This window comes from Notamacropus eugenii, chromosome 2 (genome assembly GCF_028372415.1).
Source record: "Notamacropus eugenii isolate mMacEug1 chromosome 2, mMacEug1.pri_v2, whole genome shotgun sequence".
NCBI lineage: Eukaryota > Metazoa > Chordata > Mammalia > Diprotodontia > Macropodidae > Notamacropus > Notamacropus eugenii.
In genome coordinates, this window is record NC_092873.1 from 140,407,182 (window position 1) to 140,423,099 (window position 15,918).

At 37.2% G+C, this 15,918-nt stretch overlaps 1 long non-coding RNA gene across 3 annotated transcripts in view; it reads right to left on the reverse strand.

Moving 5' to 3' along the window:
* Positions 1 to 15,918, reverse strand: part of LOC140526402 (uncharacterized) — a 98,923-nt gene that overhangs the window by 30,356 nt on the left and 52,649 nt on the right. For all 3 annotated transcript variants that reach the window (XR_011974358.1, XR_011974356.1, XR_011974357.1), the window contains exon 2: positions 1 to 13,753. This exon is cut by the window's left edge and continues 30,356 nt beyond it. This is a non-coding gene — a long non-coding RNA (uncharacterized lncRNA). The remainder of the gene's footprint in view (positions 13,754 to 15,918) is intronic.

The window sequence follows — 15,918 nt, forward strand, 5'->3', positions numbered from 1 at the left end:
TTTTTAAATTATATTCACTAGTTTAGGGGAAAAGTCAGCACCCTGAACTTCAGAGAAAATATTAACAGTGAGAATATAAGCAGAGAAATAGAGACCGACAAGGCTCTGCTGCCTGAATCAAAGCAATGTTCCTATATACTTTACATATATCCCTAGATCAAGTGAGCCTTGACATCTGAGCAGTTGGGGGTCTGAACACATGACCATTCAGAGTCTCCACCTGAGAATTCCAAGGTCCTTCTCATAAGCAAGCAACACCCCTGCCCCCCGCCCCAAGGCAAAATACCAACTCAGAGTATATATATACCCTTCTCAGAGCCAGAAGGCCAGAAGGCATCACAATCCTCATGACTCACTGCCTAATTAGAAATTAGCAAAAGGTGTGAAAGTCTTCCTACAAGCAAGATTCCCCTAAGTAAGCTTTCCTTAATGGGCTCCATATGAGGCTTATTAATGGATGGGGAAGATCTTCCATTTCATTAACATTACAATGTGCAAAGATAAAACATAAAAGAAAGCTGAAGGGAGGGTGCGGGAAGAAGAATGTAGCTAGTTGGGGGCATTATAAAGAAAGCTTGAGGCACAGAGAAGAATGAAGATATGACAAGTCATCTCAAAGTTGTCAGTTAAACTTAAGTTAATATATCGAGGCCAATTCAAAATTGTCAACACCAATTGGTGTTCTGCTGGTCTTACTGAGGATGTCTGGAACTTGTCTGAGATTTATCTATCACAGGACTACAAGGCTTTAACAGCAGCATCTGGATAGCTTCCCTTGATTCAGCACATATTCTCAGGATGTGAATTTTGGTTAACATAGGGTACAATTTGTACATTATGCCCCTTTGATCATGGGACAGTTTGCTCAAGACTTTTCTCTGCAATCTTCCTTTCTGCTACTGCTACTTTTTATCAGCTACTCATAAACTTACTATACTGATTAGCAGGGAGGGGGAGGTCAGGGGGACAGAACAAGATACAATTATAACACAAAGACCCCAGGGGCAGAGCAGTATGTCCAATGTGAGAAGCTCAGGAGTAAAGTGAGTTTTCAAGATGAAAAAAAGTTTCTGTTTCGTTGTTGAGAAAGTCCAGCAGAGTCAGGAGTGCAGATTGGAGAGGAAGCCTTTCCAGCATACCAAGCTTCTTCCCCAGAGAAATGATTTAACCTCTCTAACCCACTTGTCATCTAAAAAAAGGTTATAAATTTTGCTTGATTCTTCCAATTATGTAATTTTAAAAGACTTTAGGGGCAGTGAAAATCTAACCAAAATATTCACTATAGCAACTATGGTATGATGCCATACACTTGGCCTATATTTCCCAAACTAATGTGACCATGGAATACTTTGGAACTTAGAATAGATAAATGGAATCCCTGTGTGCTGGGACCAGAAAAAGGGGTATGGATGTATATCTATCTATCTATCTATCTATCTATCTATCTATCTATCTATCTATCTATCTATTTATCTCAAACTATACGTAACCTGTGATCTAGTACTCCAAGTTTTAGACTTACGTGGCCTGGGTTCAGTCTTGCAGATCTTCCAATATGGTGGGATGGTAAATGTTAAACAATGTTAGCTCTCTCTCCTCCCCCCCAAATACACATTGAACTTTTAAGTTTTATATGTATTATTGCCATTTTCCCCATCAGTTTTTTTAAGAGTAGACAAAAAACAAAACAATAAATTAGCCCTCCTTTGTATGTTTCTGAGTTGTAAATGCCACACTCAAAATTAAATTAAATTAAACAATTGGTGGTTAGAGTTGGTTCCAGCACACCCTTGGTAGCTGCTCAAAAATTATGCTTTTTTTGGCGCTGTTTGCTGCCCTCCAGCATGTCCTCTGGGAACCTCAAAAAGACTGCTCCTGTGTAGTTTTTAGAGATGTGGAAGTGTGGCTCCTGTGCACGTATTCAAGTAATTAATGTGTCATTGGTAGAGGACAGCCTTTATTTCACAGAAAGAATGACTGTGCAGAGAACACAAAGATTACAAAATAGCTCATAAACAACTAATATCATGCTCTTCCCTCTTTAGTGATTCCCACTTTCTTCTCATCCAGGGGATAATTCTCTAATGATAGCACCCCACTATAATTTGGTTTCTCCTTAGAGAAAAAAATTTCTTTTGGGGCTGCTAGAAAAGACAACCCCTAAACATTTCACTGTGTCCAAAAACAGTTCTATCCTCCAGCTTCATGGTATACCCCAAGGACTTATACTCTCTCCAGAAGGAAAACAAGCTTTGGGTTGCTAGAGATCAAAATAACCCAACATTCCAATGAGTCCTTTCCCTGCAGGGACCTATATAGGCCTGGAGTCTTATGGTATTAAGGGTTTGAAACCCCACCCCTACCCCTTCCATGGAAGGCAAATTAAGTTGGTGTGGTTAGTCAGACAACTCCTTTCTCTACCAGACTTGCAGTCCTTGAATGATAAATGGTCATATCAAAGAGCAAAGTTCAAGCAGGTTTTGCCATTTCTCCATGTCACAGATCAAAAAATCTAGATCTCAAAGAGACCTTAGGGGTCATCTAGTCAAATGCCTCCTCATTTCAGAAATAAGAACTGAAGCCTATAGGGGTAAAGTGCCTTACCCAGGACACAGGTAAAAAGTGACAGTCAGGATCAAAGCCAACATCCTCTGACTCCAAATCTATTGCTCTTTCCCTTGAACCACACTACTTTGTTGATCAGTCCCCTTGCTGCTCTCCTAGATCCAGGACCATTTACTAGATGCTCAAGCGATGAGCTTTTATTGCTCTTCCATAAATCTAGCAAGGTGAGGGGAAGAGAAGGGGAGAGGAAATCTGAACACTTGGCCCCAGGCTGGATGGTTACCTTCTCCAAGTCCCATTTCTTGGGCTTACAGGTTATGTCATTGCCTCTCTGAGTAGAGTCAGTTCAATCAGTCAGTCAATGAATCAACATTTATTAAGCACCTAGTTTGTTCTAGGCACTGTGCTAAGTACAGGGGACACAGAGAGGCAGAAGACAGTCCCTGCTCTCTAGAAGCTTATAATCAATGGGGGAGACAACAGGCAAATAAATATATGCAAACAAGTTATATATAGGATAAATAGGAAATAATAAACAGATGCTAGAATTAAGAGGAGTTGGGAAAGGCTTCCTGTAGAAGATGGAATTTTAGTTGGATATGTTCACAAGTCATCCAAATTCAGGAGATATCCTTGATGTTCTTGGTGGGGATCACCAGTCCACATATGAAGCTGCAGAAACTTCTAACCCCATCAAATTGATGATCAAATCATAGTTTTAGATCTGGAAGGATCGTAGAAGTAACAATTCAATATCTTCATTTTTGTTCGTGTTGTTCAGTCATTTTCATTCATGTCTGATTCTTCCTGTTCCCATTTGGAATTTTCTTGGCAAAGATACTGGCATGGTTTGCCATTTCCTTTTCTAACTCATTTTATAGATGAGGAAACTGAGACAAACAGGGTTAAGTGACTTGCCCAAGGTCACATAGCTTGTAAATGTCTGAGGCTACATTTGAACTCATTAAGAGAAGTCTTACTGATTTCTGGCCTGACACTTCATCTATTTCATTTTACAGATGAGGAAACTGAGGTTCACAAAAAATGAAATATTTACTCAAGGTCACAAAGGTGTGATAAGAGGGAAGGGGAAGATTCAAAGAGAGGTCCTCTGAGTCCAAATCTAGTTACTATTTACTCTGCACCAGGCTGACTCCTGATAAAGGTGCAGTGTGGGGAATTCTGGAGCTAAATGGAGAATAACTATTTTCATACTGAAAAACTGCTACCCCTAACAACCATTCCTGATTCATTCATAATTTCTTATTTAATAATTTGGATTGAAAAATAATACTAAAATTGAAATTTTTATGGAGCCTTTACACATACTGGACCCCTTTATACATGATGAAGACACTGTTTATACTATTTATTAAATGTGCAATAATAGAAATGACACCCAACTTGGTTTCCAAACTAACAGAGCTTTTCCAGTTGCTACAAATTTATTTATTTTTAAACATCTATGCAGGGTTATGACACTTTTTTTTCCTATAGGACTCATAAGGAGAAGGCAGATGAGGATGAATGTGTCACATGCAGTATTTTCTCCAATAAGAAACATGACTTTTGGGAGTGCTAAATAAACTTCAGTGAGGCAGCCCTAGTGTGTGGATGAATTCCAAATGAGGAAAAGGCAGTCAGGGTGCATATTAAGTTCAGAGAAGAAGTCTTTGTAAACAATGTAAAAATGGACAAGAAAGAAAGGAAATGAGACTAATAGTTGGGTCTGGCTAGAGAATAATTACTTTCAGAGACTTAAAAAATATTTTAACTGGAAGGGTCCACACCCTTACCAAATTCAGTCATCAAAGAAATTTTAGTTGTATAAAAAAGCTGTGATTTTTAACCACCCAAATGTAAGTCTAAAATGTTATTATTTTATCATGGAACTCTATTTTTTGCCCCTTGCCTAAGATCCTTTCCTAGAAATTTGATATGATTCAAGTCTTCGATAAACTAATACTCAATCACCACAAGTTTCTTATATGGCAGATCTTATATGCCAAATACATATAAAAATTAGATTCTTTGAGCATTTTTTAAAAACACACAACTCCCTTCCCCTTATAAGCCCTAATTTCCTTCAGGTTCCCCTCAAATGGCACTTCCTAGTTGAAGCATTTCTTGATTCCCTTCCCCTTCTCTCCCCCCCTTTCTATGTTAGTTTGTACTTACCTTGTATAAATTTTGTGTTTATTTATATGGGCAAGTGTTTTGTTGTTCAGTTGTTTTTTTAATCATGACCAACTCTTTGTGACCTCATTGGAGGTTCTTTTCTTTTGTTCGGCAAAAACACTGGAGTGGTTTGCCATTTCCTTATCATTTTATAGATGAAGAACTAAAGCAAGGTGCCCAGAGTCACACAGGTAGTAAGTATCTGAGGTAAGATTTGAATTCATGAAGATAAATCTTCCTGATTCCCTGAATATGTGTAGTTCTTACCAAAAGGAAGTCAATTCCTGGAGGTCAGTGACTATTTCCTTCTTTCTCTATTTAGAACCTAGCACAGTATCTACATATATTAAGTTTTTAACGAATACATGTTGAATGAATGAATTTTCTGTGTTCAAAAAAAAGTGTAGGCTTATCCATTAGCCTACTTTTTAAAGTTATTTTTTTTAATTGGTCAACCAACTTTCGGTGGAGAACAAATCCTAATTTATTTACATTGTGTCCATTTCCCTTACTTCTATGGTGTTTTCTTTTCCTCTGAATCTCACTTCTTTTGTGGCTAAAAGTTACTAGTTTTATGCCAGAAATGATAGAACAGATTATATAATACTCAAGGTTGCCTTAAATTATGTTGTACGGAGAGGGTACTTTTCTCTCCAGTGCCATTGTTGTAAATTCTGGAAAGTCAGGCTTGCAAATCTAAATGTTTCCGGTTGGGGAACAGAAGCCATTATTGGTTAAATATTCCTAAAGTGACCACTCCCTTCTCCTTTATTCCTCCCAGTTCACAAGATGGGATGGGGTGGGGGTGGGAAATGTGCCAGCTTTTCCTTTAGTACAGTAGCTGTGTCTGAGACTGATATTTAACAGGGCTGAAAACTCTCTTTTGTTGTTGCTCACATTATTTCAGTCATGTCCAACCCTAATTAGGATGAAGGAAATGGCAAACCATTCCAGGATTTTTGCTAAGAAAACCCTCTATCAAACTCTTTTTAATCGACAAATATGATCCTAATTCCAAAACTAGGAAAGGATAAAGCAAAGAATCAATGACATTCATAAATATCAATGCAAAAACTTCAAATAAAATACTAGAAAAAAGATTACAAGAACATATCTAAAACATATTCATGGTGACTAAGTTGGATAGTTAAGTTCTAGATAAGTTTTAGGGACAGTTAAGTGGTGCAGTGGATAGAACACCAGCCCTGAAGTCAAGAGAACCTGGATTCAAATCTGGTCTCAAACATTTCCTAATTGTGTGACCTTGGGCATGTCACTTAACCCTGATGCCTCAGTTCCTCATCTGTAAAATGAGCTGGAGAATGAAATGACAAGCCATTCCAGTATCTTTGCCAAGAAAACCCCAAATGGAGTCAGAGTTGGACAGGACTGAAATGACTCAACAACAACAAAGTTGGATTTGTACTATGGATGCAAAGGTGGCTCAAGAGAAGGGAAAAATAACAATATGAATCATATTTAAAAGAGGAATACTATCAAACTACAGTAATCATAGTAATATATGCACAAAAAGTTTCTGAAAAAGGATAACATTCATTTATGCTAAAAAAAAAACTCTAAACAGCAAAGGCACAGAAGAGTCAAATTTGTTAATATGATTAAGTTTACATATCTAAAACCAAAAGCTATCATGATATGCAACATGGAAACAATAGATGCTTTCTCAGTAGAGAAGTAAAACAGTAACATCCCTTCAGTTATTTGACATAGTTCTAGAAATGCTGATGATAGCAGGAACAAAAAAGAAAGAAAGAATAGACAAGTTGGCAACCTGGTAAAAGAGGAGACAACATTAGTCCTACCAGCAGATAAGATTATTGACTTAGAAAACCCCAGAGAATCAGCAAACTAACTAAACTGATATACTTAATAGTTACAATAAAATAGCAAGATACAAAATAACTTCCCCCACCCCCCCCAAACTCAATGAGGGTGTTAAGATATCCCAACACCAAACTAAACTGAAACATACTTTGAGTGAATAGTTGAATATAAGAAAATCCCAAGGAAAAATGCAGTAATTTGTCTTTCTGTTTGAAATCTTCCACATGCTAAGAAAGAAAGAAATGGATGAAGAGAACTTTCCTGTAAAGGTTCTCACAATTTTCTTTTGTTTTAAGTTGGGTCTCTATTTCTCAGCTTTAAAAACTTAGATGAAATGAAGGAGGCAGGGAACAAGAAACTCTGAGGTTTACATCTAGCACTGTCACAAAATGAACTGTATAACCTCAGGAACATTACCTAACTTTTGTGGGGCTTACTCTCTTCATCTAAAAAGTGATAGTTAAATGTGATCTCTAAGAAACCATTCAGTGCTAAAACACTAATTTTTCTCAAGTTCAAATTTCTCTCGTTATAAAAAATCAATTTATGATAAAAATCACCCTAATATTTTACAAAGCAGGGAATGAATTCTGAACACAACTGCCAAAATCTCTGGGAAAAGTTTCACCATGCAATCTTTGTGGAACCTTCCAATTTTAAAATCTAGTGATTTTTTAAAAAAAGCTTCTTACTGTGGAGGAAGTATTCTCAATCATTAATTCATTTAATATATGCATTAGAGAACACGCTCTCCTCTCCTTAATCCAAGAACAGTTAGCAAGGTAGAAAGGAGAGACCAGCAGTGCCTCAGGGCTCAGGTAAACTCAAAAGCAATTGCACTGCCATTCTGGCATGGAGAGGTAGAATTTAGCTGGGTTATTTAAGGAAAAGGAAGAATAGTGTGATTACAGTCTGCCGGATATAATAACACTGGCTGAAATCCTATTGCCTTTGGGCAGAATTGAGGTGAGAAGAACTGATCCCAGGAGAGGCTTTCCCACACAGGGAAGTGCATAGCTGTAGATGTGTGGGCAGACTTCCTTTATATAGGCTCTTTCTATGTGTTCCATTGGTGTACTAACCCAATAGGAAGACAGCCTGAGGGGCAAATGTGGTGTGACAATGTTTCCTGAACTTCCTCACCACCCCCGCCCCTCCCGACCTGCCATGTACAAAGTCTTTGTTCATTGTTTTTCCCCTAGCAGCATTTTTTGAGTCCCAGAATTGCACAGTTTATTTACTACTCCATTTTGAAATGGTGATACTACTCTATATTGCTTTCTCTCTTTGATCCAGATCAGTTTGTTAGTTTTGAAAAATGAAAAGCTCCTGCAAATTTTGAGGAGACAGAGTATGAATTACCAAATAGAGGCACATTTCATCTTTGTTGTGGAAAATCTGGACAGGAGTTGAGGTACTTTTCAGGGTCATATATTCTGTTGGACCCATGACAAAATAATTATATGCACTTTGTAATGGTATTTTAAATCGAATATTATTATTAATGTTTTACCACAAAATTATTGATTTTATTCTTAAGTAGACAATTTAATGTTTTCTATATTCTTGGACCCAGAGTTTTGTCGTAAGAATACAGCTGGTTTTTCAGTGAAAGTCAAGGGGAAAACTATCTTTGCTAGAAACTTATTGACAATTTCTTCACGCTTCAACCCCAGCATCTTGCAAATAAGGCTACATGTTACAGATTGACATGTTTTAGGCCATAATTATAAATGTGAGCCTTTCTTATACTATATCACAAGTTGGCTAGAGTATGAAAGAAGTGAATGTCCTGCTGGCATAGTAGCCACAATTGGAAATTCATCAGAAGACTCAAAGGCATCAGTTAGCATTGGAGGCTGTTTCTCTTCACTTAATAGGCTCAAGAAATGAGGTTTTTCAAGTTTCTTTGATCAATGTTTACCATAAATATGAAAATGTTTTTTGAAATACCTGTCACTTTTGTGTTATCACCAGTTGGTGTTGCATATGTGAAAGGTAAACGAAGGAATCAAATCAGTTTATGATAAGCTAGAACCAACTTCCCTTTCCCCCCAAAGCTTTTAGTAGCTTAATATTTGAAAGTTCTATAAATACGGAAATTTTAGATCCCTAAGAATTTGAAAGTGGCAACAATAACATTTAAGTTTTAAATATGTATAGCTTTTAGGATTAATTTTAACAACTTGGCTTTCTGTAAATCTAAACCAGACCTGCAAGAATGCTTCAGGAGTACATTGATCACTAGGATACAAGCCTCTAAGCTAACTTTAGAATTATTCCTTAAATACCACGTAAAATTTGGTATGGTGGAGAAAAAATTGGTGAACTTGGAGACAGAGGACCTGAGCTCCCCTCCCTCTCCCACCTATAGCTTAACACCTGTGTGATGTTGGGCAAGTTTTTCTCTGGGCATCAGTTTCCTCGTCTGTAAAATGAAGGAGCTGGACTCAACATGGACTCTGAGGTCCTTTCTAACACTAAATGTTTGATGAGGATGAACTACTCTTCTTGTACATGAGGTCCTCAGTTAAAAAATGGATTTGGTTGTGATATAAGAACCTTGAGCCACTGTTGGGGGGCTCACTTTCCTTTTCTTTCCCTACAATACGTAGTTAAGAAAGAGGGTGTTAGGGCTAGGGGTGGGGGAGCTCAGAATAAAGGAAGAGGAGGAGGAGGAAAGAGCGGATACTTTTATTTTGCAGTCTCAAGGTTACTGCTGCAAGAGAGGAAGAAAAGTGCTAAACTGGGAATAGAATTCCTTACAAAAAAGAGACACAATGACAAACACAAAACACTCCCACAATGTCAAGACTACCACCAGATGTCAGTATAACCTAAAACATGGCTACAAAAATTTTGTATTTAATTATGAATTGTAGCTATTTCATAAGGGAACAATATGAGTATTAGTCTAACAAGTCCTTTCATATCAGAACTTAGTACATCATTAATCCATGAGAATCCTGTTGTACGTAAAACTGCTGAATTTCAACGACTGAATCATTTTGTTACTTTTTCCATGCTATAGTAAAAATAGAGCCAATTAAAATGAAAACATCTGAAGGAAATACAAGAAGAGCCATAAGGAGTTAAGGTTTTGTTTCTCTGCTGAAAGAGTCACTTCCTTCTGTCCGTTTGATAATATCTCAAGGCACTAAGGTCCTCCCTGGGACTTAATGAGACAAACATACATGAATCCCGTCTATTTTGTTTACTTGAAAAAACAAAATAAAACAAACCCTTCACTGATTGTCTCACTAGGGATGGGGACCAGAGGGAGGAAGGGCACTCATCTGTGTTTTAACTACAGCTAGGTGGTATAGTGAATTGAGTTTCAGGCCTGGGGACAGGAGGACTTCTCTTTGTAAATTCAAATCTGGCCTTAGACACTAGCTATGTGACCCTGGGCAAGTCACTTAACCCTGTTTACCTCAGTTTCCTCATCTGTAAAATAAACTGGAGAAGGAAATGGCAAACCACTCCAGTATCTCTGCTAAGAAAACTCCAAATGGGGTCACAAGAGTCAAACACAACTGTAAAATGACTAAACAACAAATCCTTCCAGTAAAGCTTTTGAGATGCGTGTGTGTGTATATATATCCTTCATGTATAGAATAGTAGTGACATTTCAACATAAGCAGAAATTATCAGTAGAATTGGCACTGATCCCTTTAACTATAAGGAAAGTCAGCTTCTAAATCATGTGAGACAGATGGCTGTCCATCCAATTTTGAATATGTTTTCATTTCAGGTGTCTGAAGACAGTTTAGTTATCACCAAGGTTCCTTTTTTCATACTAAAAAAATTATATGAATTTTACCTCTGAGGACTTACTAAAAATACTGCAGTGGATCCTTCCACAGATACTATCTCTGAGGTCCTTGGCAAGTTGCTTTCTAGCCCTCGAATTTGTCCTCTGTAAAATGAAAGCAACTGCCTCAAGTGTTGTTGTGAGGACGAAATTAGGTAAAATATATCACCAGTAAACACTTAATAAGCACCTACTGTGTACTAGGCACTGTGCTAAGTTCTGGAGACACAAAGAAAAGCAAAAGACAGTCCCTGACCTCAAGGAGGTCAGTCCAATGGGAGAGATAACATGCAAACAACTACGTACAAACAAATAATAGGTAGAATACCCTGGAAATTATCACTAGAGAGAGGACCCTAGGATTAAAAGGGACTAAGAAAGGCTTCCTGCAGTAGATGAGATTTTATCTGGGACCAGGAGGCAGAGATGAGGAGGGAGAGGAATGGGGAATAACCAGTGAAAAGGCTCAGAGTCTAGAGATGGCCAGCTTTGTGTAACCAACATCAGTGAAGTGGAGAATGGTGACAAATGTGTGTTCTTTATCCTTTGTTTTCGAAGATGACTATGACATCAGGAAGGTGATGCCACAACTTGCAAATGAATTGGATTTAAGTGAGGGCAGCTGTGCAAAGTCACTAGCCTCACTTTTTCCTCTGGAGCCATCTGGACCCAGTGACCAGATACATATCAGAATGACTGGAGATTGAGAATGTGTAAAAACAGAGGGACAGTGTGTGTGTTGGAGGGGAAGCTTATAAAGGGCTTTGAATGCCAAACTAACAGTTTTATATTGTATTCTGGAGGTAAAGTACTCATAAAGTTAGCTACAATTATGTTAGCTATTCTCCTTGTAATTCTTTTTACACATTTATTTAAATAGAAGGTGATTTCTTTCTTTTTTTTTTTTCCACTATGGAATCTTAAGGATAATTTGCTGTATCACTACAAGTACCTCTCCATTAAGATGCAGATATATTTCAATAGGTAAGTATTTGAAAGAGTAGTCTCACAGAAGGATTCATTTTGGGCTTTTGGACACCTTGTACTTAATATATCTCATAGAGGGTTTTTTAATACTAGCCCTATTATGGTAGACTTCTGTTTAATTTGTGGTTGACTTCAGCTCCCAGGTTTTTGCCTCATCAAGTTCGCTCCATGTGACAAGACTTTGGAGATGAATGCCTATTGGCAGGTAGGGAATATCCCATCATTCCCTTCTTTGACCTCAAGGGAGCTTCCTCTGACTGTGTGATTGGCTAGATTTAAGTGAGTGGGTGAGCCCTTCCCAAGTTAGAGTAGCTGGCTAGTGAGAGTGTACCAGGGGACTATGAATTTGGGGAAAAAGTGAGGAGAGGAATAGAGAAGCAGCAACGGCATGGAGCTGGAAATCAGAGGAAACATGTATGGCTGGCTGCTAGAGGGCACAGCAGTGAGAAGCCCCCATGTGGGGAGAGGCTGCTGGAATGAGGTCACAACGGCTATCTGTATTTCTCCACCAGGGCTAACCTTTGTTACTATGAAGCCTGTGGAGGGTGGATCTATGCTTTCTCAAGATGTATTTAGAGGGAAGACTTAAACCTTTGAATTTGCTCATTTTTCCTCCTTTTTTGCTTTTCTCCTAAGGGTGTGTGCCTTTTCCCCAAATTTATCTGAATCTTTAAATTTACGTTGCCTCTGAAGCCACTTTAAACATACACTACATAGTTGTGCCTATAAGGAAATAGTCAGGAGGGAGAAGAGAGAGATTCAAAACAGTCATATTTTGCCAGAGTGCAACTCTTGTTGAGTCATTATAATCATGTCTGACTCTTTGTGACCCCATTTGGAATTTTCTTGGCAGAGATACTGGAGGGGTCTGTCATTTCCTTCTCCAGCTACAGATGAGGAATACAGATGAGGAAACTGAAGCAAACAGGGTTAAGTGACTGGCCCAGGATCACACAACTTGTAAGTGTCTGAGGCCAGATTTGAACTCAGGAAGATGTCTTCCTGACTCCAGTCCCAGATGTTTCCCTTCTCAGAGTTCCCATGGCATAGTTTGAAGGGAAAAGCAAGCCTCCTGAGGGAAGGAGCTATGGGAGTGATCAAAGTGAACTTCAGTCTATGGAGGAAAGAAGCAACCTAACCCATGAAACAGGTGGAAGTGAATGTATGTGTAGATCGCCTCCACAGGCTAATAATACACCTCCACTGCTAGATCTCTCTCTGTATACAGGTGCCATATCTAGAGGAACTAGATAACAGAGGAGAGTGATGAAACAGATGGTGAAGGACTTTGAGGCATTCACCAAGAGGAACCAGTAATGTTTAGTTTGAAAAAAAAAAAAGTCTTGAGGATACAAGATAATTACTTTCAAATGCCCCTGAAAGTCTATCATGTGGAGGCAATATCGGATTTGCTCTCCTTGACCCCAAAAGTAAAATTAATGCAGTACCACTTATAATATATCTATTATGATGTGCCCAGTACTATCTTATGTGCTAGGAATATAAAAAAAGGCAAAAACAATACCTCTCCTCAAAGAGCTTACAATTTAACAATTGAGACAATACATAGACAACTATGAACAAACAAGATACATACATACATACATATATGTATATATATATATTAACTGGAGGAAAACTCAGGGTCAAGGCACAGGGGTAAGACATTATAAAAGTAGAAAGGTAGGAGAGGGCCAGGTGAAGAAAATTTTAAAAACATTTTATATTTGATACTGGAAGTAATAGGAAGTCACTGGAGTTTCTTGAATGGAAGAAGAGGTGTGAAAGAACTAAGGAGCAATATGTAGAAATCGCAGATTCATATTTCAGGCCAAGATAAAAAAATATTCCTAATATTCAGAGCTTTCCTAAAGGGGAATCAATCTGGGGATGAAGCTACCAAAGCAGACAAAATACTTGAGGAGATTCAATTACAAAGTCCTCCTTAGAGAAATAAAGACCAACTTAAAAAAACTGAAGAAATATTCAGTGTCCATGATTGGGCCATACCAATAGAATAAAAATGAAAATATTACCAAAATTAATTTACATTTTTTGATCTATACCAATCAAATTATCAAAGTGGTACTTTATAGAACTCAATAAAATAATGTTGCTGCTATTGAGTAGTTTCAGTTATGTCCAACTCTTTATGACCCCATCTGGGGTTTTCCTGGCAAAGATACTGAAGTGGTTTGCCATTTCCTTCCTTTACCATGTTACAGATGAAAAAACTGAAGGAAATAGGGTGAAGTGATTTACCGAGGGTCCCACAGGATCTGTCTGAGGCCAGATATGAACTTAGGAAGATGAATCTTCCTGACTCCAGGTCCAGTACTCCATCCACTGCACCAAATATCTGTCCTAATATAAAATAATAGCACAATTCATTTGAAAAAATAAAAGATCTAGAATTTCAAGGGAAATGATGAAAAGAGGTCAGTATGATACACTTTGAATGATATTATAAAACTGAAGTCATCAAAACCATCTGATATTGGTTAAAATAGAGAACAGACTAGACAAGGAAGAATTAGAAACAATGAAATTTAATTAACTGTATTTTGATGAAATGAAAAAAAAAACATAAATTACTTAGGAAAGGACTCCCTATTTGACAACTGCCTAGGAAAATGGGAAAGTAGTATCGCATAAATAAGATTTAGACTAATGTTGTCCATCATATTCCATAATACATTCTAAATGGATATGTGACTGATATTTAAAAAAGTACCATGAAAAATTAGAAGAGAAGCAGATCCTACACCTCTAAGAGCCAAGGGTAGGAGATATTTTCTTAACTAAACCATTGATAAAAGCAATTACAGAAGTGAAAAATACATACATAATATATGTGTTTGTATAATGTACATGCATACATGTACATACATATACACACAAACACTTTGATTCCATGAAACTAAAAATCTTCTGCACAAACAAAATTAATGCATTTAGAATATGAGGAAGGCAGTTAAATGGTAAAAAAAACTAAAACCAAACTTTATATCAAACTTCTCTGACAAGGATATGCTATTCAAGATATGTGATGTGTATGTATATACACATATATATACACACACACGTACAGCTATATTTGGTGTGTGTGTATGTATATACATATGTGTATACATGCACACACATATATATGCATATATGTACATATCTACATAGGCAAACAATTAATAAAGATATATATACACACAAAAGTCATTTCCCAATAAATGATCAAAGGATATGAATAGTTCTCAAAAACAGAACTGCACATTATGAACAACCATATGAAGAATGCTCCAAATCACTAATAAGAGAAATGTAAGCCAAAACAAATCTTGCACTCTGTAAATTGGCAAAGATGACAAAAGTTAGGAATAGTTAACGTTGCAGGGGTTGTGGGAAAATAGGCATATTAGTATATTGTTAGTAGAACCATCAATCAATACAACCAGTTTGGAAAGCAATTTTGAATTATGAAATTTTGGATTATGAAAAGAAAATTCAAAAATCTCTGTGCCCTTTGACCCAGAGATTCCATTTATAGGCTTATACCCCAAGGAAACCACTGATAAGAAGAAAGTTCACATATATACCAAAATATTTATAGCAGCAGTTTTTTTTTGTGATAGCAGAGAACTGCAAAAAAAGGTAGATGCCCTTCAGTGGGGGAATGGCTAAACAAATTGTGGGATATAAATGTAATGGAATATTTGTCCCTGTCAAGAAATATTAAATATGCTGAATTCAGAGAAGTATGGAAAAATCTAAATGAACTGATGCAGAGTGAAGTAAGAAGACCCAAGAAGCCAATATTCACAATGATTACAACAATCTAAACAGAAAAACTACAAATAAAAAAAATGAATGCTGCAAAATTATAAAGAACAAATGTGATTTGAAAGAACTGATAAGAGAAGATACTTTCAACCTACCATAACCCTTTGCAGGTGTGAGAGGTCCCCAAATTATATATTTTCATTTGCATGTTTTCAGACAGTTTTGATGTATTGATCAATTAATGTAGCTTTTCCCCCTCTTTTTATTTTTTGGCTTTTTAAATATGCTTTAAAATATGAGATGGCTCTCTGGAAGGGGAAGGGATACTGGGGAAAATTATGATGTAGAAAACAAATGATATACAGAAAAACATTTTTTTAAGGTGAATTAGACTACTATGGGAGGTAGTTAGTTCCTCCTCACTAGAGGTTTTCAAGTGAAGGCTGGATGACCATTTGTGGTGGGGATGTTGTGAAAAGGACAACCGATTAATTAAGAGTTGGCTTAATTAGTCTCAGAAGTCCTTATTCTCAGATTTCATGATTTCCTTCCCCCTCACTCCTGGATACTAAATACTAGACTGACTTCTGTATAGGTACAACATTCTCTGCCTCTATATGTTTTTATTAGTGTTCCTTCTTAAGCTAAAACTCCCAGAGGGCAGATTCTATTATCTATGTACTTTTGTAAAGCATTGTATACAGCTCTACATGCAAGTAGTCACTTAACTGGTTTTCAAGATGATAATGGCTTAC